We start from the raw sequence: 25582 nt of genomic DNA, 5'->3' as shown, positions 1-25582 counted from the left end.
TTCTTTATTTTATAAAGGTTTTTCTGATAGCACCCTTCTCTAAATAATAATTAATTTCCAAAAAACTGGTTCATATAACTTTTAAAAATGCTTTAAAGTAGATCCAGTGTTCTGTGACGTCACACATTTTTGTAAAACTTTGAATTCTATAAGAATTGTGCAAGATAGTTTTATTTATTTTATGTGAATATAATCACATGGATGTAATTAGAATTATTGGTAGGTTAAAGATATTTTCGCACTTAATTTTATACTAAATTTCCAAATTTTTATATGTTTTATCTATGCAAAGGGGAAATAACTCTTTTTCTGACTTTTCTCTCAGTTGTATGTCTAAATACTTTAGTTTTTCTTATTCCAACGATTAATTTTAAAATATTTTTGTAATTTTAGTTTTCTGATAAAGTTGACATTAAAATTAAACAAGAAAAACAAATTTCTGCCTACAAGATTTTACTTCTAACAGAAAAAAAATACATTTTTCTAATGCTAAAATATGCTTTAGTTTATGTTTATCTGGCATCTCAAAAAGTGTGATGACATGTATATTTTTTCTAACAATTGATGACATTTAAGTCTATTAAGTCGAAATCAGTTCAGTTTTTCAACTTTCCTCAGAGAATTTTACGAGTATGGAGCTACCTTAAGTTGCATGTATTGCATATGTAACAGTACAAAGAATAGGGCCATCCTTAAAAAATGTTTGTTTCTAATGCCGCCTGGTGGTTTCTAGACCAAGGAGGGAGGAAATTTTTATTTTGTTTTTCAAACTTGAAGTCTTACATAACTAATTAAAAATTAAAAAATAAACATCTCTAGATAAAAAAAGTTCTTCATTTTTTGCTGATTAAATTTTATCAGCGGAGGGGTATTTCAATGCGGCAGGAGGCAATACCAAATTAATAATATTTTTATTTTGGCCTAGGCACTCCAGTCAGCAGATATAGTCCAAACCCACATGTAACCTACCATGCCCATTAATTTACACCATTGTAACAGATGATTTCACACAAATTACATGCTTGTACATTTGTTCACATCCTTAAAAGACATCTTTGAATTTATATGAGGGGGAAAAAACTTGCTGCTAAAAGAAAGAAATCAATACAAGAAATAGAAAACCCCAGCGGTTTCTAGGAATACAGAAATAGCAATGAAAAGCTAGCTAGAACAAGCTTTAACGACCAAGAACTAAGTAAATGTCAAATGAATTATTCTTCATGAAATAAACGTCCCCTATAATCAATGCACTAATGTGCAGAGGATATCATTTGAGTCATATATTGTGATGTCATCAATTACAGCAAGGTGTGTAATCATTACCCCATGTTAACCTGCTTGTACTTGGAAGGCAATGGAGAGATAAGGGAGGCCTAATGATAAACACTGTTGCACATTATCCTTTCCTTTTCAACAAGCAACCTTCATCAAACAAGTTAGAGATAAACCTGTATTGTTTCCTTTGATTTAGAGATAGAGACAACAGGTAAACAAGAGGTCCTTCTGGAATCAGCTGCTGGCTGAGCCAAAGCATCAGAAACTCATCAGTGGATTTTTATCAGAAGCCATGCATGATGCATCTGAGCAAGCCGCCCACACAAAAATTCACCAATAAAAACAATACGTCAAAATTAAATCTGCTGATTTTTATTTTCCTATCCTTTGAAATGACTCCACCTATTGCACTTTACCACTTGATTTCTGCCTCTACAGACACTGCTACAAAAATATCCAAGAGAAAGATAAAACGTAAAAAAAAAAAAAAAAAAAAAAACTTGCCAAGAAATACAAGATGACATCATTCTGATGATATTAACAAATTCTGCTACGCAATTGGATGATATTTCATCCAAAGACCTGATATAGACACATCATATAAATCTAATTTTGGTTATAATCCCACATAAATTCCTAAAATATTATCTAATATTACTTGTATATAAGACACTTCTCAATAAAACAACTATTTCATCTGTAACATCTATGTAGATTTAGCCTTAATGTTAAATCTGCACAAATCTAATATCCTCCTATTCTCTGATTCTTCATTTGACATATTTCTTGGAAGAACTGTTTATATCTACAACTATATTGCAATACAATGATCAGACAGGTCTGCTTAATTAACCAATGCAGATACACCTAATTCATCTTAAAATGACTCCACAAGTTTTTTGTCAAAATAAACTCATAAATTTGTTGTTATCTGAAGTGGCTGCCAGCTTACACATTTCAAGGAATTCATCATCATTTGTTTTTTGATTTTTTTTAAACTAAGCATTGAATGCTTAAATCACATACAAGACACTGAGAACAATCCATGTCTTAATATTTACATTGCTCCAATAAGATATTAATTTTTCCCTATGGAATGCCAGGGTTGAATCTATTTCTTACCTGTAATCTGTCCATTAATTACCTGAAAAGGAGCAAAACAGAGAATATTAAAACACCTGTTTTCCATAAATATTTCTTTTATGTTAATAATTCTTAAAGTTAATCCAAAATTTTAATATATTTAACAGTTCTCTTAACACACAACTCTCATTAGTTTCAAACAACTACAGCAATACTTTAATACATGTATCTCCCGACAATTCTCTTTACACCTTAATACTTTCTGTATAACACATGTTTTATTTTCTCCCAGCCTGTTTGGTAATTAGTCACACCAATTTAACTTGTTCTGTGTGCAAGAGAGATGTAGAGAAAGAGGTGTTTCCCTATCTGTAGAACTTACTGGTGTTGCATATTAATGCCTAAAGCTTTATACATTTGACGGTTTCTGGCAATTACATTTTACAACAACATTAGTCTCACAAGCAGAAGAATTCCTCGGATTGTCTGCAGAACAAATATTTTTTTTTTCCAGTATAATAAAAATAAGTATATTAATTGGTAATAGCATTAGCATTTAAATAAATTGTAGAGATCTGACCATGTAATGAAATATTGTATACAGGTGTTATAATTACCCCACTAGGTGTCATTTCCTGTACAAGATATCAGTACTCTGTTTAAAATTTACCTTAATAAAGTTGTGTCTAAAAAATATAGATAACACTTTTAAAATACCCGTTTTATGTGCCAAATGACAACAATGGTGTATGGGGAAAAAACAAACTGCCAGGGCTATGAAAAATTGCCCTGTACACAGAGGGATATCAAAATATCAAATCCAAAGGGAAAATTTTTTGTTTGAAATTTTGCAGTTGCTCAAAGATTGAACATGCACTCTAACATTATTTAAATAATACACTTAATTGTCTTTCATTTTTAGTATCTAAAGTTGTCAACTAGCTGATCTAATCTACAGAATTAACATGTCTATAAAACATGGGACTTTTTAATTTCAACTTTCCAATAATTCCCACTGATATGTTGACAAAAAAAGAGAGCAATACTTCTTTGATAGTGGTTATCAAACCCAGGAAGCTGATTATCAAGTGCATATACACAAAGACATTTCAGGCAGCATTTAATATCAGAAAAATCTTCCATATTAAACCTCCCCCAAGAACCTGACCTTTAGCAAAGGAAGAATAGAGCTATAAATCCTGATCAAGGCTGTGCGACATAACAAGAGATTTTTTCATCAAGTCCCAGAAATAAAACCTTCCCAGCACTGTCTCCCCCTGTTAAACCATTTATTCATTAAGCTACTAGGCAATTCTTTTTCTGCTGCCTTTTTGTGTGTGTCTGCAGAATTCTTTTTGCCATGGTTCAAGTCCTTTCCTTTGCCAGAGTTGCTTCTGCTGCTGAGGCCAATGCGTAAGATAGTGACTTGATGACTACAGATTGGAATCATCAGTTCAACCAAGCATTCCAAGCTCTTGGCAAAAGACACACAATCTCTCATAAGACCAGCTTGCATACTAATAGCTTCAGCAGGCAGAAAAGTATTCCATGCAGTCATAAAAAACCATTGTATGAAACTCTCCTATTTATAAAAGCGAATGTCACATCAAGTGCTTCTGCTCAACTTAACATGTACTGAGATTTGCTTGCATGTCAAAAACCCCATATTTGAATCTTCATGCATGTTAGATTGATAACATTTTATGGAAATAATTTTTGCACCATGACATTTGCAATCTGTATGTGGGCCCTGATTTTCTATTGTGCAATCTGTTTTGAAGGTTTATAAGAAGCATCTGTAATTATCTTTTGGCCTTTACTAGCAAATAAAACAGCCTGCATGACATCCAATTTCTAAGAATCCAAATTGATTCCAAAGTCCTTCCCATTATGCAAGAATTTCTGTCATAGATATGTCATAATTCCTGGCTAGATTCTTGACCTTCCATTGCTTTCGCCATCAGCCAGTGTGTACTGTTCCTTAAAATCTCTATAAATCATGGAGTAACTACAATGACTTGATGGTCAATATTACTTTGATGAGGACGTTCTTTAGTGCTTCACTGCTGCTGCATCAACTTTATAATAACTAAGATTATTCAATGAGTACTTTAAAAATATGCTAAAACAGAAGAATCCTATCTAATTGCAACAGAGAAAAAAGCAGGATATCCTAGTTTTATTTGGGCCAACTATCCTTGTCTTGTTGGGGCCCATTATTTTGAATTGTTTGGGGCCCACTATCCTTGTCTTATTGGGGCCCACTATCCTTGTCTTATTGTGACTGTCTGCAATGAACACTATGTTACCAGTCTCTGGCAGCTATCATAGAACACATACTTACTACATACAAGTACATAGTGTTTGTTTACACTGGATTATCTTATATTGTGTGTGTGTGTGGAATCAGACCTCCCCAACTTGTGTCCTCAACTGTTATGATCTCCATTGGGTTAACCAGTCTGCATTATCTATTGCTGTGCTCTACACTACCATTGTGAACTTCTGCTTGCCAATGAGGTCACTCTTCCTTTGGTGCAGTGCAACTTAATGGTGGAGTTGGCACATCGCCTGCCCTTAATCTCCATTAGCTTTGACAGAAACCTAACTACTGTTTGACTCCTCTGAGGGATTCACTAATACTTGTTCCTGCTACACAAGCCAAATGCAATGCTGCATTAGCAATGGCTACAGCTTGACTGTGCTTTCTTGAGTCTTCTCAGAAACATTCTTATTTCATGCCAAATTTGTTTCCTGGACATCTTTCAGCACCGACTTGTTCTAGATTTTCTTGTGCAATGTATCCTTCAGGCCCAGTGGAACACTTGTGGATCTGGTTATGGGCTTTTATTGTAACTTGAGAGTCCTTTTGCTAGGTTGCTAGACACAGTTATCACTTTCTCACCCTATAATCCAATTTGCTGAAGCCTATATATAGAACAAATGCCATTTTCTTGCAAAATTGGATGGGGGAGGATTTTAAAAGCTTTCCATGGAGAATATAATTTGGACTTGATATGCATTTTATGTCATTAAATGTATAATGCCTTAGTCTCATACATTGAATACTGCATAAAGCATTATCTGAAAACAGATTATTAGTTATATAGTTGCCAGTTGTTGAAAATTGTTAATTTAATCTCAGATTCCCATGACGTAAAATAGTTAAAAGGAAATATTACTGCATTATGAAACTGAATAAAGACACAAAATGGTTCCCTACTGGTTAAATTTTCATTTAGCTTTCAACCTTGACCTCTCATTCATGGATGGGGAGTTCAATCTTTCATAATAAAATAAGAAATTTCTAGCCCTACCGTTTCAGAGTGAATTGAAGCAACATTTCAATTAAATTTTTAACCAAAAAACTCAAACACAATGCTGTGTAAACAATGGTAAATTCATAACCTTTCTGACACATTCTTTATCATATCAAATGATATTTCAATACATTCCCGGAAAATTCCAAAGTTGTTTATCTCCAATCTCTAACACAATTTGTAATGTTTGCCCTCCATGGTTCCTTATCCATCAAGCAACCACATGATGCTGCAGTACTTCTCATGTCCTTCTGAAAGCCTTAAAGGCATTAAATTAATTGGTGCAGTGTTTAGGAAGATGTTCTTGTTTATTTGCTTTCCTTCTACAAGCTCAAGACATCCAGGGTGCTGTTCTAATCACCTTGTTCTTGTCATTAGTAATAGCAAGAAATGCTGCTTTGGTGAGTAAACATTACAGCAGATCTCCCTTCTCCAGTGTTCCTGTGTGTCTATGGATCCAGTGTAGGGTTAAGTTTCAGAGTGAATTTCCTGTTATTTGCCAGTTTTATTGGACGACACCACTGATGAGTATAAAGTTTTGCTCTTTTGCACAGGGCCTTCCTAACGCACAAATACCAGCACAAATTGAGATTTATTGAAATCAATAAATTGCCATACTTCTTGCGGCTATTCTATCCAATTTTATCCAATATGCTGATGAAAACATAAATAACCATAGTTTTTGTCAAATCAATTCCAACTCCCTACTGTTTTCCAATATGGGGACTGATTTAATGTGTCATCAGCCCAAATTTATTTTAGATATTGGAAAATATTTACCAAACTTCTGATTGAATCACCAACTTTGACTCCTGAGAATATATAGATTTATATAGATTTAGATAAAATACTGCTGCGTAAAAAAAACCCTCAAAAACTTCTATTAATTATTTTTCTCAATGCAAACAAAACCTGCATGGTGCCAAGTGAAGTAATTTGAAAGTTGCATATATTAAATTTGAAGGTTATCTCACTAATTGAACAAGTTCAACCCACTTAGGCACTTAGAACCCATAGGTAGTGTGTAGCCTGCATTCCAGTGGATAAGCTGATGGCATGCTCCCTCAATACTGTACAATACCTCATTACAATCAGCAGAGGGTGTTTTTATCAAACATTCTGACATATTCTGGTATACAGCAGCTTCAAAGGAAATCACTGCCATGGTCTGTTACAACATTAAACAATGATTCTGGCTACACACTGGGCAAGATTCCCCGGCTTGGGGGAGAACACAGCAGAGAGGAGAAACTGCGTGGGTTGCTTTTATATACATTTACCAAATCAATGAGGAAATAGATAAAGAAGGAAATCAACTCACCTAAGAAAATTGTCTGTTGATGCTTTTTTTCTTTTTGTTCACCATCCACTATCCATCACAGAAGGTGACCATTATCTATAAATAGAAGCACAGTTTGGTCAGAGAGAAAATGTCGACACATTGTAACCTTGAGGTAGTGTCCTTCTCTCTCCCTCCTCACAATCAATACACACACTATGGCTTTTGCGACTTGGGCCCACTGTACACTTTTTTCCTTAGCGTAAAATGTGTATTCCACACAGTGTTATGGTGGAATGATCAATACACTACTGTCAATTTTAATCAATCCCTAACCGTATTGGCCAGTCCTGACTGCCCTAACAGACAGCTGCCACAGATTTTTTTTTGGCTGAAAACGTGGATCCTGACACAGATTCCACCGAGCCAGACAAGCATCAAAAGATTTCCTACATCAATAAGTTTTACCACGAGACACAATAATCCTCAGTATGCGTTGTAGTCAGAGAATGACACAACACCGTTTATGTCATCTGAATACAGATCCTCACAGAATTTATCAATACAACTTGATCAACTGTAAAACCATCCCAATGATGTATTCTGATGGATGGTGAATTTGGAGTGAAATCCTTTCAAAGAACTTGACACAGGTGATCAGGTAACCTCTCAGGTGTGTGATTTTTACCTGTGTTAATACACATTCACGCTCAGGGGGTCTGCCAGGAATAACCATCAATTATGCAACATAATCAATGAAGGAAATCTCCTATTACTACGTACTGCATCCCAAGCCTCCTCTTAGTCCACTGCCTCTCACCGAACCAACAAACCTCACATCCAAATATGTGGGGGATCTAAAAACTTATCGAAATTGGGAGTGGGAATCACCATGCTCAATATGAATCACCTGATAAACTTTTTATTTCTTTTCAGTTAAAAGTACAAATTTTAAAAATTACTTTATTCATATACTGACAACAGTTTAAATTTCCTTTAACAATTCCAATGATTCTAAATTCAAATGAATAAATGAGAATATAAAGCTGATTTAAAGCTGTATCTATTGACATGATTGATTCATAGGAGAGCATGACCAGACTTAATCTTAATACTTCCCCCAAAACACACTACAAACACCAAAATATCAAGTGACTAAGTACATTGATCTAAATATAAGTAGTATATATCCACTGACTAAACCACTCGGGCAGTAACCCAACTCTTACAAACCAAAAATAATAAACTTCAGCCACAGCTGATAAACATGTAATCTATTATCAATTCATCGTTTTGGGGCAACTACCTAATTGAAATGCAGACATACCGGTAGCTCCCCCACAGTATTGAATACTTTTCTATCATTACACAATTGAGAATCACCAACATGCACAGGATGCAAAAAACTCCCTACCTCACAATATGTTGTTAATTAATTCATCCATTTTATTGTCCAAATAAAAGAAAACTAGATAGATTCGGAATTGTAAAAATTTCCAAATCAAAAAAAGAATAAAAATATCTTTTTTTCACATGAAATACTATGAAGGAAAAGAGGTAAAAATCCTATATGTGGATGGCATATGTACACATGAGAATGCTGCTAGCACAAAGAGAGATAGACGGTGTGCGCGTAGAGCATGCGTGTTTATACATATGTAGCGTACAGATGAGGGAGCAAGGAAGCGCGTGGTAGCATCTTCATGTTCCTGTTCAACGTGTATCTGGCAGCCATCCCTCACTTTATGTAAATAAACCAACAAGATCGCTCATTAATATCATAATGGTGAAAAGGTATGAAAGTTATTCTCTATTGCCATGACAACAGAATATGCTCTTCTGGCTGTCTTCTGCTTGTGGGAGAATTCATGGTGGTATTGTGTGAGCAGAGTTTCTTCATTTGGTGATTCTCTGTCACATCAGGTGAAGTAACAAAAAATGTAATGCTTCATTGTCAGATTAGATGGAATATTATTATAAATCTTAAACTGCTATATTAAAAAGAGGGTAGGAGTTTCTGGGAATAATCAAGACCTTTGCTTAGCCATTTTTTGTGCATAGTATAAACTGATATCAAGTTGAAGTCTCTTTTTTAATAATAGAGAGAACAATGTAAATAAATTGACCTTGACAATTCTTAATACACAAGCAAATTCCAAATCCAGGCTATTTAAATTAATGCACCTTTGATTGGCATGTATTTAATAAAGAAATACCTATTAAGTGTGAAATCAAGTCAAATCTAAAAAGAGCATTTTTTATCAGCATTTGATAAATATTAACCTCTGCTCCGATAGACATCATTATAAAAATACATTAATCTGACGTCGACACAAATCGAAGATGTTAGTCAGTATTTAAATCGTCTTTTTACGTCACACTCTAAATCAAATAATGAGTCACATGCATTTCTTGTAGTCTCTATCAAACATGACTAATTTGTAACTGGTGACTCCCCCTTCTTACTTTTCAGTAACATTGATTTCCGAGCGTCCAGATTTGATACAAATAATGGCTTCAGTTCAAGTAGTGGAGAAAACCGTTTCACCAAATAATCAATGCTTTTATCTCCAAACCATTTAGCCAAACAAAGCTCATTTAGTACATAGTAAACAATCTTGTATATTTCTAGATTTTATATAACATTTAAAAGTACTTCTCTGTATACAGGAAATGAATCAATTCACTGACTCTAATATCCCATGGATGCCTCAGGGCTTAGCATAGGCTAAAGTCATCAACTCTTGAAAAACAATACCCACAAATTAGCCAGTGACATGAAAATGGTCATCAGCATGCAAAGGTTTAAAGTACTTACAGGTATCTTACTTATATTTCATACCATATCAATATACTATCTAAATAATGGAAAAAGCAACATCCGCAACCCTACTACAGCATACCAATTACTCCAGAGGAGCATGTCCATGTAGCCTTGTTCATAAGAGAGAAATTTACAGAGTACATGTAGCAGTTTGATGTTTTTGCAACATGTGCACACAATATAACAACATAAAACAGAAGGGGTTAACCAGTCACCAATCAATACCCACTCAGTTTTTTCCTTTCTCAAATAACAACATCACAGCAAATTTTACATAAATCCAAACTTTTGTAACAATATGACTTAGAGAAGAGTTTTTTTTTCTCCTCCATTGAAGTTGGATATTGATATTGTCAAACCAAGGTGAAAACCAGAGTGTTCAAAGCAAGAACAAGGTAGGACCTTGCAAAAAGATGTAAAAGACATATCTAGATGAGCAACAGATAACAGATAATTGATGTTTTCAGATTTAATTGTCATCATTATAAAACATGCAGGTTTTATACCTCCAACTCTTTGAGCTTACATAAAGAGGATCTATCGGGTAAGTGAATTCAATCGATCTTCAAATTTGCAAAACTTTATTTCAGTTTATTTGTAAATTTGATAGAAATTGCTTTCAAAAAAACGTGATCAAACTAATAATCTACATTTATGGCTCTTTCATCCCAATAAGGAATCGCAAATTGTGCATTTAAAAATATACAGATTCTACAAGCTATCTTGATCAAGAAATCCATTTGTAGCCCCATTAAATCACAATTCCAACAACCTCTTCCAATTTGAGTTCCTTCTTTCATTTCATAAGTTATTAATCTGATGTACTAAAAACAGTGAGGCAAATCAAAAGGACTAACGTTTACCCAAGTGAATTTCGCCATTCATCAGTTTAATAGCGCTATTCCATTATGTTTTGGCGTGTTGGTGTAACACAAAAAATCCACTACCGAACCGGCTATAGAAGTCGTCATCCTACTAATGACAGGCCCGGTGTAACAAATTCAGCCTCAGTAATGATGCTCCAATAAAAACTCTGCAATTCAAATGACTTTTATCCATACACAGACTCCATTTAATTCAAAATCTATGGCAAAAAAATGTTTCTGTACGGTAAAGACAACAAAAGAGCTTTTTTTTTCCTGTTCCCTCAAGTACCATACAGGATTTGAAATGACATTTAAGAAAAGTTCCTTTCTTTTTAAAAGAAAAGAGCTAAGCAAAAGTTGTTCCTGACATCTTGAATTGAAAATGAACCCTTCCGAAGGATGTACTCTCCATCATAACATTACTATTTTGTATTAGTTAACCTAAATTTTTCAAAGAACTTCAATGATGCAATTGTTGCATATTGATAAGATATTTCTAAATTTTTATATTTTTTAATGTCAGAGAGGGCAAATCATCACAAGGCTAGGACAAAAAAAGAGGCAATAAATGAAGCATTTCCTGGAACTGAATGCAGTACGCTGAAGATGGACAGAAGACCTGTCAATCAATGGTAAAGTTTTCTGCTACATTGCATACTACAGAGGTCAATTATAAAATTCCCTTATTTAGTTTATTGTGGTTGGTCTCTGACAAGGGTTCCGAAGCCCCTCAGGGATGAATTGAATGGGGGAATTTATTGGATCTATTTCTTGTAACTCTCCATAAATTGATTTCTTCCCCAACTTCTCTCTTTCCCCGTCTCTCTCTCTCACTATGCCCAGTATATAATCATTGTAAAAACACCAATCAATTTGGTCACAGTCATGAAATATATCACCGAGGTTGCATATATCACCATCTTTATATAAATTCATCCGTCATACAAGAAACCAAAAGAACAGGAAGGCAGAAGGAAACAAATCTATACAGCAGACTGCCAGTTATAACATTTCTCAAGACATAATAGTTCCAGACATGTCTTAGAATTTTTTTTTCTCTCCCTTTCTTCACTCTGTCAATGCATGGCCACAAATAAAAAAAAAAACGAGACTGAAATTAAGAGTTGCGACCACTACTGGTTACGACAAAGCCTGGGTATTGATTGGGCGGAACGTAAATATCGGGACCGACCAAGTGAATAGTCCATACTCCACCTTTGACATTCTCCCCGCTCAGTCAGACTTGGTGGTTCTGTGTGTCTCCAGTGAGCGGGCTAATCAATAACTAATAGTTTACACAGCAATATGTCCATTCTAATTTGTACTCACAACTAAGATGAGGGAACCCCTCGGGCAGGACTTTCCAGCATGGTTGCTGCAGATATGGATTGTGTCCGGATTTTTTTGGGATCAGAAGTCTCCCTGCAGCGCAAATAATGGGAGAAGTTGACTGTTTACACCAGTAACTGGCACTAGTGACAATATGTCAAAGATCCACAGTGCTCGGTTAATCATATGGTTTTTTCCCATCCTACATTCAATTTACAATTCTCAGAGTCAAATATTATCGGATTAAGTTTGCATTTTTATTGTATATTAGTATATAGACAATCCATACAAAGAATTGTTATTCTGAACGACATCTTTCCAGATCTGTTATAAAAAAGGCAAACATACTGTTGTCTTGACAAAACATAAGCATGTAAATTAAAACTGAAAACAACTTCTTAATAACGGTTGCAAATTTATCCAAAGTTGACTTAAGTCTCTATTCTAGTCACAAAATGTAGCAAGGTATAAAGAAAGGATAATGAAGAGATAATAAATCATTGTTATGACTGCTCACACTGGGTTTATATCTGCAAACAGAATGCTTCCACATCACTTCTGTACAAGCTCCTTATTACTTCCCCTCTCTCCTGACCTATATTTAGCATCCTAAAACCAGACCAGGACACAATTAAACCTCACCCACAAGTAGTTTCCCCAGGTACCACCTACCTTGGTTCAATGCTATGATAACATGAAACTTCTGAGATGGTTCCTGGGCTAAGCTTGCTAATCACACACCCTGACTGACAGGCAACAACTGGCAGACACAGAGAAGACAACATTCCATTGTTTCCGCCGGTGAGTTACCGTTAACTAGTGCTGTAGTCAGTACTATAGATCAATCCTTTGTACTCTGTAGTACGTACAGCTTGTGCTTCCACACTCACGCTGCACAGAAAACGCAGACTCCAATATCAGCTTCAAATACTTATTTCAATACCTAGCAGCACGAATGCACTACTTTCTACCAGCAATTACAACTTCAACTAGTACCTATTTCATTATTATCCAATCATTTTCTCATTAACACTTCACTGCATTTTCATTGGGATTAACAGCAGGTAGTAAACTTATTTAAATATCAATGCACACACTTCATTTAAAATTATTTAATAATAAATGGACATTAATAGTGCAAATTTGATTGATCTTTGCATCAATAATTCCTGTGCGTTCACTTTAATTCAAACAATCACAGTTACACCAGGTCAAAGAGAATACACAATTCAATGTGTGAAAAACAAGAAATGATTGGGTAATTTAAACATTTGTTTACATTTAAATCGCTCCCGAGCAAAGCAAACTTGAACTCTATTTGCCTAGTTTGGATAACAGAAGCTTGAAATACTCATTAGAAGCTTGAAATTTCAAAACATTACACCCCTACCCTTTTGCTATTGATCAATGACCTACACTTAAACCATAAATAAATCTGACACACTGTTAACACTGACATATGATTAATAATGATGTTTTAACTGTAGGACAGCTTTACTTGTAAACTTAAGTCTAAAGGCAAATTTTAACAAGGTGACAAGCCAATCTCTTTACATAAATTGTCATATCTGCAAGGTCTTCTTACATATATACTGATATGCCCCCTGTAACTTTCTGAAACTTTTTCGCTGCCAATAAAATAAACCACTCATTATTACTCCTACTTAACAAAACAAAAGGGCACTTCTATACTGCAAGTTACGAAACACCTGACAAGAGAATACCTATTGACACTCATCAAACCAACTGATACATTTTACCAAGCTAAATTACAATCAGGGGTTAATAAATTCCTTTATCTTTTACGTACATACCGGTAAGTCCTTGTGACTCAAGATCTGAACATACACATAGCGTCTAGTTCCTATTTTACCAAGAATTTCGAGAAATCAAAAGACAGTAAAAAATCTCCACAATGAATGCCCTTTGCCCCTGTAGGTTAGCCCTCTGTAGTGTGGGCGGAGACTTTACAATAGAACCTTCCCTGTAATCACCTGCCTGGCTTCTCTTGTTATTACAAAAAATAAGTTCCTTATAACTGTCAAGTTTTTTTTTTAATTGAAGTAAACGACTCGCGATGCATATTTGGGTGAAGCATTAGTACCGTACATGTACCGACTGGTTAACCAGTCGAGATGACATAAACCTCAAACCTTCTCACTTCCTTCACTCATTCATGTCCTTAACACCGACAGAAGAAAGGTTACTCCAAAGCTGATAAATTAACATACATCAGCAAATGTCGATCCACGCAGACGGATCACACAGTGCCCCAATCACAGGTCTCCTTTCATCTTTATATTTCTGGGCAGTCTGGGACAAAATGTACCTACCTCATATGATTTATGAAAGGTTAAACGGCAAAAGAGAATAGAATCTGGTCAAATTCCTCCACTGGTCCCCACGTTCAATGCGAGTAGGTCAACACTGTACTAGGAATCTATGAATAGAGAAAAAAATCAAAAATTAAAATTTTAGTGGAAAGTGAAATATAAGCTATCAACTGTATATATATATATATATATATATACATGTACCTTCATCAATATACATTAGGATATACATGACATGGTCACTGACTATTTAGAAAGGATCCTCCTAAGTTACTCTACTTAAAATGTACTCTACTGAACACATTCACACATGACAGAATTAGTAGTGAACAGTGACTCAAGTACTTACGCAAATATAACTGTATTTACATACAAAAAATAGATGCAAGAGATTTTGATAGTGATGTAATGGTGCAAAGGAAATCCATATGTGTGTTGTGTATCTTAGGTTTTCAGCATGAAAATCCTATTAATCCCAATCACATATGGCACAAATGCTGAAATCCGAAGCATATGGTTGCTATCAAATCATCCAAATGTATGAATTTTCCTAACTTTGAACCCCTTTTCATCCAGTTACTACATTCATGTACCGGTACACTAACATGGACTCACGATTTCATCATTTATATCCCACTTTAGTTTTTAATTTACAGATTTATTAGAACATGCAGCCGTGCACTTCAATAATAATCAACAGAGCTCTAGCATTTACAAATCATTACTTTTATTGCCCTTTGCGAAATGCAAATTTGGACAAACATCACGCAGGGAGAGAGAAAGCTTGGGGAAGCACCAGGCCCAATAAGCCCGAACACTGCTGGTCCGATCTGGTTATTTTTGATGTGGATTCAGTGAAACAACAAGTTATTGGACCCATTTTCATTCTATTGATTAGGTTTAAGTAAATTACTGATACTCCATCAGGGGCGGATTGCATCACAGTTTTTCATAATGTCAGAGAAGCTATTGTCTAGTTTGAATCTTCTACAGAGTTCATGCATGGAATCACCAGAGATTATCTGCCGGCTATCCCAGAAGTCCCAGTAGGCATTTTTAGGTCAACTACACCGATATTCTGGGGTTTCCTCACTTCTCATTTGCAATGTATTTTGAGAGATGCAATTTGATTGGGACATTTGAGAATAGTGATTTGGCTACTGTGTGTTAAGTCCAAATTCAGTCCAAATTGTCTGCCTAATGGTGTGGATATTAAACGAGTCCCTTAATGCATTCCTAAAGCAACTAATGATGCATAATCAAGACAAAAAGGATCATATCAAAACCATAACAACTTAAAAAGTATTTTTATATATTTTGTTGATGCAACAAAATATTATACATGTGTAACAAGGTTATTAACTTCAAAACAGTTTCCAAGGACAAGTCTTGCACTGAAATTGATTGATTCAGTTGTTCTAAAGTAAAAAACTTGGAAAAACAATGGTGATAGGAAACACTGAATATTTCGGTAACACATTAAATACTATGCACACATATATATAAATATACAGTCATCAGTATCAGTCCTTTATATCAAGCAGATTACTGTAGGGCTACAGAGAAGCAATCTGGTCTGATCCTACCACCTACACACACGCAACAAAAATCAGATTCAACTATTTTCTAGCTATCTTTGATCTCATGAGGGCTTACATATAGTAAGCCACAAGAGACAGAACCTCCCATAGCTTACACAGAGAAGTAGCAGAGTGTTTAGTGACCACATGGGATCTGGCTTGTGAAGCTTTTGCACAATATCTAAAATACGTCAGAAAGCAAAAATACTTCCACGGAAAGAATTCACCATCATTCCATACATCAAGTCAGTGTATGATTCGACAAAATTGGAAAAATATCTTTAGGCATAATTAAATGGCATTTAAACAAGTTATGTCTTTCCAACATTTTGTATATGTACCGGTACATGTATGTGTATTTCTATATTGTCACATTGAAACACAAGAAATGTGCAACACTGTCAGTTTATGGAAGAAAACCTATTGAATATTGATTATCCCTATCATACAAGAATTTTGAAACCTTTTAAAAACTAGCATTCTCAAAAGAAACTAGTGGGTATTGTTTTTTTAACAAAAAAACACATGTCTCCCCTTCTCCCCAAGGATTGCAATATGGGGCAAATTTAACAATTGAAAAAGAATGACGTCAGCTATATGTTACCCAGACAAAATTTTATTATCTTTTTCTTAATTTAACCTTGAGTAAAACATGGTCAAGGTCATATATAAATCAATAGTACACCTAAGTGTAATATTATTGTTCTTTGTTTAAAGTTTGAAGTCCTTCTGTTAAAGTATATTCAGGAGTTGAGCAATGAAGTTTTTTTCTAATTTGACCTTGAAATAAAAGTTTTAGGTCAAGGTCAAAATTTTTGGTAATGTTCAACTAGGTTATATACCATCTATCCATGATACAAGTCAAAAGTCTGTATGTTAAAGGAGTCTTGTGTTATGGTCCGGACAATATTTTTTATGAAAAGCTTGACCTTGAAGAACAAAATAGGTCAAAGTCAAAACTTTTGGTGGCGTGCACTCCTTCTCAATACCATCTACCTATGTTCGAAGTTTGAAGTCTTAATTTCAATGGTTATTAAAGTTATGACCCAGACAAAATTTTATTATTTTTTTCTTAATTTGACCTTGAGTAAAACAAGGTTAAGGTCCAATATTATTCAATAGTACACCTTAGTGTATTATCGTTCTTTGTTTAAAGTTTGAAGTCCTTCTGTCAAAGTATATTCAGGAGTTGAACAATGAAGTTTTTTTCTAATTTGACCTTGAAATAAAAATTCTAGGTCAAGGTCAAAATTTTTGGTAAGGTTCAACTACGTTATATACCATCTATCTATGATACAAGTTAAAAGTCTGTATGTTAAAGGAGTCTTGTGTTATGGTCCGGACAATATTTTTTATGAAAAGCTTGACCTTGAAAAACAAAATAGGTCAAGGTCAAAACTTTTGGTGGCGTGCACTCTTTCTTAATACTATCTACCTATGTTCCAAGTTTGAAGTCTTAATGTCAAAGGGTATTAAAGTTAAGACCCAGACAAAATTTTATTATTTTTTTCTTAATTTGACCTTGAGTTAAACAAGGTTAAGGTCCAATATTATTCAATAGTACACCTAAGTGTATTATCATTGTTCTTTGTTTAAAGTTTGAAGTCCTTCTGTCAAAGTATATTCAGGAGTTGAACAATGAAGTTTTTTCTAATATGACCTTGAAATAAAAATTCTAGGTCAATGTCAAATATTTTGGTAAGGTTCAACTACGTTATATACCATCTATCTATGATACAAGTTAAAAGTCTGTATGTTAAAGGAGTCTTGTGTTATGGTCCGGACAATATTTTTTATGAAAAGCTTGACCTTGAAAAACAAAATAGGTCAAGGTCAAAACTTTTGGTGGCGTGCACTCTTTCTTAATACTATCTACCTATGTTCCAAGTTTGAAGTCTTAATGTCAAAGGGTATTAAAGTTAAGACCCAGACAAAATTTTATTATTTTTTTCTTAATTTGACCTTGAGTTAAACAAGGTTAAGGTCCAATATTATTCAATAGTACACCTAAGTGTATTATCATTGTTCTTTGTTTAAAGTTTGAAGTCCTTCTGTCAAAGTATATTCAGGAGTTGAACAATGAAGTTTTTTCTAATATGACCTTGAAATAAAAATTCTAGGTCAATGTCAAATATTTTGGTAAGGTTCAACTGGGTTATATACCATCTATCTATGATACAAGTTAAAAGTCTGTATGTTAAAGGAGTCTTGTGTTATGGTCCGGACAATATTTTTTATGAAAAGCTTGACCTTGAAGAACAAAATAGGTCAAGGTCAAAACTTTTGGTGGCTTGCACTCCTTCTCAATACCATCTACCTATGTTCCAAGTTTGAAGTCTTAATGTCAAAGGGTATTTAAGTTACGGCCTGGACAAATTTTGGATGAAGAAGAATAAGAATAAGAAGAACTAGAGCAAAGCTCGTTGCAAAGCAACGAGTGGGTCTTCCGTTCATGTCGGAAGTAAAGCTGGAAGTTCCTGTAAGAAGCAGAGCTCTTAAACCAATAACAAGAGAAACTAAAATAAAAAGATTTAAAAAATCGAATTATTCCTGGTACGACTTAACAAATCTGAATGATTTTAAGTACGACTTAACAAAAACCTTTCCGATTTCAAGAACGACTTAACAAAAAAAAATCCGAATGTGTTACAGTACGACTTAACAATTAATTTTTAGGTACAAGTTAATTTAACCAAGTACTTGATACTACTTTCTTAACCAAATAAGCGGAATCAAAATTTCCGGAAAAATCAATTTTTAAAGCCAAATTTCTCTGTAATGCATCGTCCGATTTTTAAACGGTTTTCAGTGTTAGGTTCAACTTAAAATGCTCTACAAAACACATATTCGTTTTTGATTCGATCAAAAAAATCAATTTTTCGAAAAATTAAAATCACTTCCGGTTTCTACCGGAAGTGACCAAAAATTTTTTTTTGTAAAAATGCCATAAGTAAATCCGCAGATTTACAATCACAGAAAATTTCAAGTCTTTATAAACAACCGTTTAGGAGAAAAGTCCTGGACAAAATCACTTTTTGAAAATTTTTAAAATGACGTAACTAGAAAACGGAAGTGACTTAATGACTGAAAGTTTAAAAGCTTCAAGGGACAAGTATTTAACATAATCCCTGAAAATTTCTTGCAAATCGGTTGAATAGTTTTTGAGATATAAAGCAAAAAAGAAGTCAGAAGGAAAAACAAGAAGAACTAGATTCGATCTCGTTGCGAGCAACGAGTGGGTCTTCCGTCCAATAATTTATTTTCACATGATTTAAAAAAAAATAAAAAAAAATTCAAAATATTTAAAATTCATCCAATCATTTCGACAAAGATGTCATTAGACGCAGAATTGTAAGTGCAACTTAGATATTATGTTTGGAAATTATTCTGATGTCATTTAAACACGATTTAATTAAATTTAAATTTTTTAAAAAATTTTAAATTCATCCAATCAATCCGAGAAAGATGTCATTGGACGCAGAATTCAAAGCGCAACTTAGATATTATGTTTAAAAATTAGTCTGATGTCATTAAAACACGATTTGATTAAATTTAAAATTTTCAAAAAATTTAAAATCATCCAATCAATTCGACAAAGATATCATTAGACGCAGAATTCAAAACGCAACTTAAATATCATGTTCAAAAATTTTTATGATCTCATTTAAACACGATTTAATTAAATTTAAATTTTTTAAATTTTTTTAAATTCATCCCATCAATTCGAGAAAGATGTCATTGGACGCAGAATTCAAAGCGCAACTTAGATATTATGTTTAAGAACTAGTCTGATGTCATTTAAACACGATTTGATTAAATTTAAAATTTTCAAAAAATTTAAAAATCATCCAATCAATTCGACAAAGATGTCAGTAGACGCAGAATTCTAAGCACAACTTAGATATCATGTTTTAAAATTAGGCTGAAGTCATTTTAACGCGATTTAAATGAGTTTAAAATTTTTAAAAAATTTAAAATTCATTCAATTTATTCAAGAAAGATGTCATCAGACGCAAATTTGTAAGCGCAACTTAGATATTAAGTTTTAAAATTAGTCTGAGGTCATTTTAATGCAATTTAAATGAGTTTAAATTTTTTTAAAAATTTAAAACTCATCCAATCATTTCGACAAAAATGTCATTAGACGCGAAATTCTAAGCACATCTTAGATATCATGTTTTAAAATTAGGCTGAGGTCATTTTAACGCGATTTAAGTGAGTTTAAAAATTTTTAAAAATTTAAAATTCATTCAATTTATTCGAGAAAGATGTCATCAGACGCAGAATTGTAAGCGCAACTTAGATATTATGTTTTAAAATTAGCCTGCGGTCATTTTAATGCAATTTAAATGAGTTTAAATTTTTTTAAAAATTTAAAATTCATCCAATCAATTCGAGAAAGATGTCATCACACTTAAAATTGTAAGCGTAACCTAAATATTATGTTTTGAAATTAGTCTGAAGTCATTTAAACACGATTTAATTAAATTTAAAATTTTCAAAATTTTTAAAAATCATCCAATCAATTCGAGAAAGATGTCATTAGAGGCAGAATTGTCAGCACAACTTCAATATTACATTTAAAAATTAGTCTCAGGTCAATTTATAAAGATTTAATTAAATTTAAATTTTTTTAAAAATTTATAATTTATCCAATCAATTCGAAAAAGATGTCATCAGACGCAGAATTGTAAGTGCAACTTGGATATTATGTTTTAAAATTAGTCTGAGATCATTTTAACACGATTTAATTAAATTTTAAATTTTTAAAAAAGTTAAATTTCATACAATTAATTCGATAAAAATTTCATTGGACAAAAAATTGTAAGCGCAACTTAGATATTATGTTTTAAAATTAGTCTGAGGTCATTTTATAACGATTTAATTAAATTTAAAATTTTCAAAAAAATTTAAATTTCATCCCATCAATTGGAAAAAGATTTTATTAGACGTAGAATTAAAATGCAACTTAGATATTATGTTTTAAAATTAGTCTGAGGTCATTATAACACATTTAATATGAGTTTTAAAATTTAGCTTCCCTACTCGGAATTTCCAGACAATGATTTTTCTCGTGATGCTAGTCTATCATGTCCTCTATCATTCCTGAAATTTTCAGCTTTCTATCTTTTCTCGCTTTCAAATAGATGTGTGGACAATGAAAACTCATCGAAAGTGTGTTCTATATCTTGACCCCGGCTAGCTTCCGTACTCGGAATTTCCGGACAATGATTTTCCTCGGGAGGCTATACGATCATGTCCTCTATCATTCCTGAAAATGTCAGCTTTTTATCTTTGGACGTTTTTGAGGAGATGCGTGGACAAGACGTTTTCGTCAAAAACGTGTCCTATATTTTGACCCCAGCTAGCTCCCGTACTCGGAATTTCCAGACAATGATTTTCCTCGTGCGGCTAGACGTTCATGTCCTCTATCATTCCTAAAAATTTCAGCTTTCTATCTTTGGACGTTTTTGAGGAGATGCGTGGACAAGACGTTTTCGTCAAAAACGTGTCCTATATTTTGACCCCAGCTAGCTTCCGTACTCGGAATTTCCGGACAATGATTTTCCTCGTGAGGCTAGACGTTCATGTCCTCTATCATTCCTGAAAATTTCAGCTTTCTATCTTTGCTCGTTTTTGAGGAGATACGTGGACAAGAACTTTTTAAAAAATGACAAAATGGCGGATAAGTCCGAACCGGAAGTGATTTTTACAAAATAAAAAAAAGCGTATCAAGTTTATATAATAATAGATCGATGCTGAAAATTTGACAAAAATCGGACCACCCATCTCAGAGAAATCTTCTGCACAAAAATTGTAAAGAAAAGAAAAAGAAAAAAAAAAAACCTGAAAAAGAAACATTACAATAATAGAAGGGTCTTCCGCTGAAGACGGAAGACCCTAATAATAATAATAAAAACTAGAGCAAAGCTCGTTGCAAAGCAACGAGTGGGTCTTCCGTTAATGTCGGAAAAAAAGCCGGAAGTTCCTGGAAGAAGCAGAGCTCTTTAACCAACAACAAGAGTAACTTAAATAAAAAGATGAAAAAATCGAATTATTCCTGGTACGACTTAACAAAATCCGAATGATTTTAAGTACGAATTAACAAAAACCTTTCTAATTTCAAGAACGACTTGACAAAAAAAAATCCGAATGTGTTCAAGCACTACTTAACAATTATTTTTGGTACGAATTAATTTTACTTTGAACATTACGCTATTTTTTAAGCCGAGGACGTGGAAACAAAATTTCCGGAAAAATCAATTTTTAAACCCCGATATCTCTGTAATGCATCGTCCGATTTTCAAACGGATTTCAGATTTGAATTCACCATGGCCAGTTCTATAAGACTGTAGTATTGTCTTATTTGGTTCAAAAAAATGAAAATTTCCAAATATTGGAACTGCTTCCGGTTTTGAGCAAAATTAATGAACAAAATTTTAAACCCCCCAGTACATTATAGAATTGATACATCTATCATCAGTAAAAATTTCAAAGCGATATCTTTAAAGTTTAGGGAGATTTCTTCCGGACAAAATCACTTTTTTTTAATTTAAAAATGGCCGCCAAATTTGAACGGAAGTGACGTAAATGCTGAAACTTTAACATCATTGAGGCACGGTAACTTTACAAAAGCTCTGAAAATTTCATTGAAATCAGATGAAATCTTTTTGAGATATAAAGCCGAGAAAGAGTCAGAAAAAAAATAAAAAATAAAATAATAATAAAAAGAAACCGAAGAAAAACAAAAGGGTCTTCCGTTGGAAACGGAAGACCCTAAAAAACAATAGAATAACAAGAGGGTCTTCCGTTGAAAACGGAAGACCCTAATAAGAAGAAAAAGAAAGTCGACAAAAACAATATGTCTCCCCTTTGAAAGGGGAGACATAATAATCAGCAAGCATTGCTCCATGTCCTTTTAATCTAAATACATGAAGCTGTCACCCAATTTACCATTACCTCTTTGAACTCTTGTCATTTCAACGACTTAATGCTGTTTTCTGGGAGGAAATTTTGTGTTTTACAGATTTCCATTTTATCTACTATGGCAACTGCATTTACATCAAAATCACGGAAAAGCAATAATGAAAACGTGTGATGAGAAATCAATAGACATGATGAAACAATCCAGAAGCCTGCTATTCAGTTCAGTGGATGACAACATTATCTCCAGTCTTGGGACTGCAATATGCTCACTGAAAGCTGATGTCTATTATCAAATTTCTTCTTGCGCTTTGCAATCTTGTGCAACAAACTTGTAATTAAAAGAAGGGAATTTGTATCTTTGTTTCAGTATCTCAATTAAATTTTAACTAAGCACATCAAAGACGTTTATTATAGACATTCTGTTCTATTAAATAAATATTTTGATTCCATTCGGTTGTTTCGTCTTTAATTACTCCACAATTGTAACATAATACCAGCCAGGGCCTGGCTGAAAGGTATCAATATAGGATAGAAATGTTTTCCAGTGATGAGCCTTACCTCAAGAAACTGTATCACTAGAAACTACGAAGAAAACAAGACAAATAACTCATGGCCTATTTCACACATCCACTGGATAGCAATACCCTTGAATGCTTATTCTGTAGTTGAACAAATAATTGGCAATCCATCATTGCGAAAGAATTTTACAATCCTAATTTCCATTTTTTGTCTTAAAAATATTTTGCAATCAAGACATATAATCATACACAGCGTACAGATTACCAAATATAGCTGACACAGCGAGTAATATTTCAAGGTCCACAGTACGTCCGACTATTGATCATCTTCTCTCTGTCATTCAGATCACTTCTAGATTTCAATACATCACACGTTGCATATTACTCAAAACACATACCTACAATGATCTTCAGATTTTTCAGATTATCAAGGTACAGTCGTCTATGGTATATGCATATATACCAAAAATAGATTTACAAGTATCACATTTATCATGATACATATCTCAACAGAAAAGGAAGAGAGGATAGGATAAGATATTGTACGTAAAGTATACAGGGAATGTGTAAAATATTTCCTTGGGCTTAATCAATAACTCTTATCACCTCTTAGAAACGTAATATATATTTGACCAATTACAAATCATTTTATTTTAAACAAGAAATTGTTTATGCTATGACAAATTGACCAGTTACAAATTATATAAATGCGTGTATATACATTAACCTTGAATGCAGGTCACCTAAAGTCGCAGTTTATTTTTATATAAACAAATCCTTTCATGTGTAAATGTTGTTTACAACCTCATAGGAAACAAGTATGTTGCTATTTTATTCGAACGAAGGGAAAAAAATTAGTACCGGTACTTAAAACAATTACAAACAAATGCTCTTGAATTTGAGGTTATAAATAGTCATTACATAGGCTCAAAGCATAAAAATACTATTAAAATTCAACTTGCGCCAATGTGGGCTGGGCTACATCGAACCCTAAACACCGTTCAAACAAACAGTTTAAAATTCCAGGCCCCATGCTATCTCTCTTGTGAGGGAGGCATACGGTCCAGTGACTTTAAATACACTACTGCCTCTATGAATGGAAAGCTATTTCTGTTTGAATGCCTATACTATATATATCCATTGCGACAATATGATTAAAACCTATGTACAGACCCAGGCAAGTCTGAACAATGGCTGCAAAGTTAATTACATTACACCTATCACAGGTCTTAAAATTGATTATTTTTTTTCTAAATTGCATTAATTCAAGCATTTTAAAATTCCAATTCTTTTCTATTATAACTGGGTTTTACAGCAGACTCAATTTATTGCAGGCTGCAGGAAGTACTATATATCTTCTTGATTTCTGGGTGTACATTACATCAAGAAAAAGTAAATCAGTGCAATGACAGTTTACTTTGATAATGAGCTTATGACGGTATTTATATATCTTTACCTTATCAATGACATACTTAGTTAGATAATCTTAATCTGTTTTATCTTTCAAACTAAACAAATTAGTTTAAAAGTTCAGCACGAATCAGATGAACATTAATTCGTACATGTTCAAATTCAACAAAACTACCGATAAAAGCAAGACCACAGGAAAGAGATTATTCGCCCTTAGTAATGCAGTATTATGAGAAAACAGAACACATTAGTAAAAAGGATAAATTTGAATACTGGGGACAACAAATAGCTTGCTATAAATATTTTTTAGGAGAGGTAATGAAACAAACTTCTATTTAGCCACCTATCCCCCTCTTAGATTAAATATATTATTTGTGAAGACCTCACTCATATACATCTACAAAAGAGACTGCCTCGAAAAACATCCTTGACAATACTAATGTAGTACCCATTCCAGCTGAAGTTACTGTGCGGACAAACGTACTTTAATATCTGCCCAATTATGAGATTACAACAAAAACAGGCACATAATATAGCATGTAGGATGCTCCTCTCTTCTATACATACATGTATCTAGACGTTCATTAATCTAACAATGCAGATGTTATATAGAGTCACCACACCTTACATTGTCAATACAGCATATATCAATAGCAATGGCCATGCGAACTCTATTTGTCACACAGAGTGAAAAACTGGTAAAATACACCAAATGCACTGTCCTGACACATATGACCAATGAAAGAATTTAAAAAGCCAAGATTTGAACCAGTCAAGTCAAGCGACTTATCAATATGCCAATACTGGAGCTCAATTTACTCTGATTTTTCTTTTCATC

At 33.5% G+C, this 25582-nt stretch overlaps 1 protein-coding gene and 1 long non-coding RNA gene across 29 annotated transcripts in view; one reads left to right on the top strand and one right to left on the bottom strand.

Moving 5' to 3' along the window:
• Window positions 1-25582, bottom strand: part of LOC105337328 (plasma membrane calcium-transporting ATPase 2) — a 65953-nt gene that overhangs the window by 38935 nt on the left and 1436 nt on the right. For 14 of the 26 annotated variants that reach the window (XM_034450152.2, XM_034450164.2, XM_034450167.2 and 11 more), the window contains exons 2-4: window positions 14310-14416; window positions 7000-7074; window positions 2398-2419 (exon numbers count right to left, since the gene is read on the bottom strand). The gene's annotated coding sequence lies outside the window, so the exon portion shown is untranslated. Of the gene's footprint in view, window positions 1-2397; window positions 2420-6999; window positions 7075-7172; window positions 7554-7645; window positions 7764-8371; window positions 8525-12648; window positions 12686-13790; window positions 13814-14309; window positions 14417-25582 lie in introns of those variants that run through there. The other 12 variants (XM_034450159.2, XM_066081289.1, XM_034450162.2 and 9 more) reach the window with 10 other exon arrangements.
• LOC105337624 (uncharacterized) lies at window positions 8620-23221 on the top strand. Of its 3 annotated transcripts, none has more exons than XR_010712805.1 (3): window positions 8620-8751; window positions 11171-11279; window positions 22917-23221. It is a non-coding gene; the product is annotated as an uncharacterized lncRNA (long non-coding RNA). The 3 variants fall into 3 exon arrangements; XR_010712804.1 differs by lacking the exon at window positions 8620-8751 and adding an exon at window positions 9579-10176; XR_002200597.3 differs by lacking the exon at window positions 8620-8751 and adding an exon at window positions 9579-10325.

This window comes from Magallana gigas, chromosome 4, assembly GCF_963853765.1.
Source record: "Magallana gigas chromosome 4, xbMagGiga1.1, whole genome shotgun sequence".
Taxonomy (NCBI): domain Eukaryota; kingdom Metazoa; phylum Mollusca; class Bivalvia; order Ostreida; family Ostreidae; genus Magallana; species Magallana gigas.
Note: the sequence above shows the minus strand (reverse complement) of the source record. Positions and strands in the feature narration are given on the sequence as shown.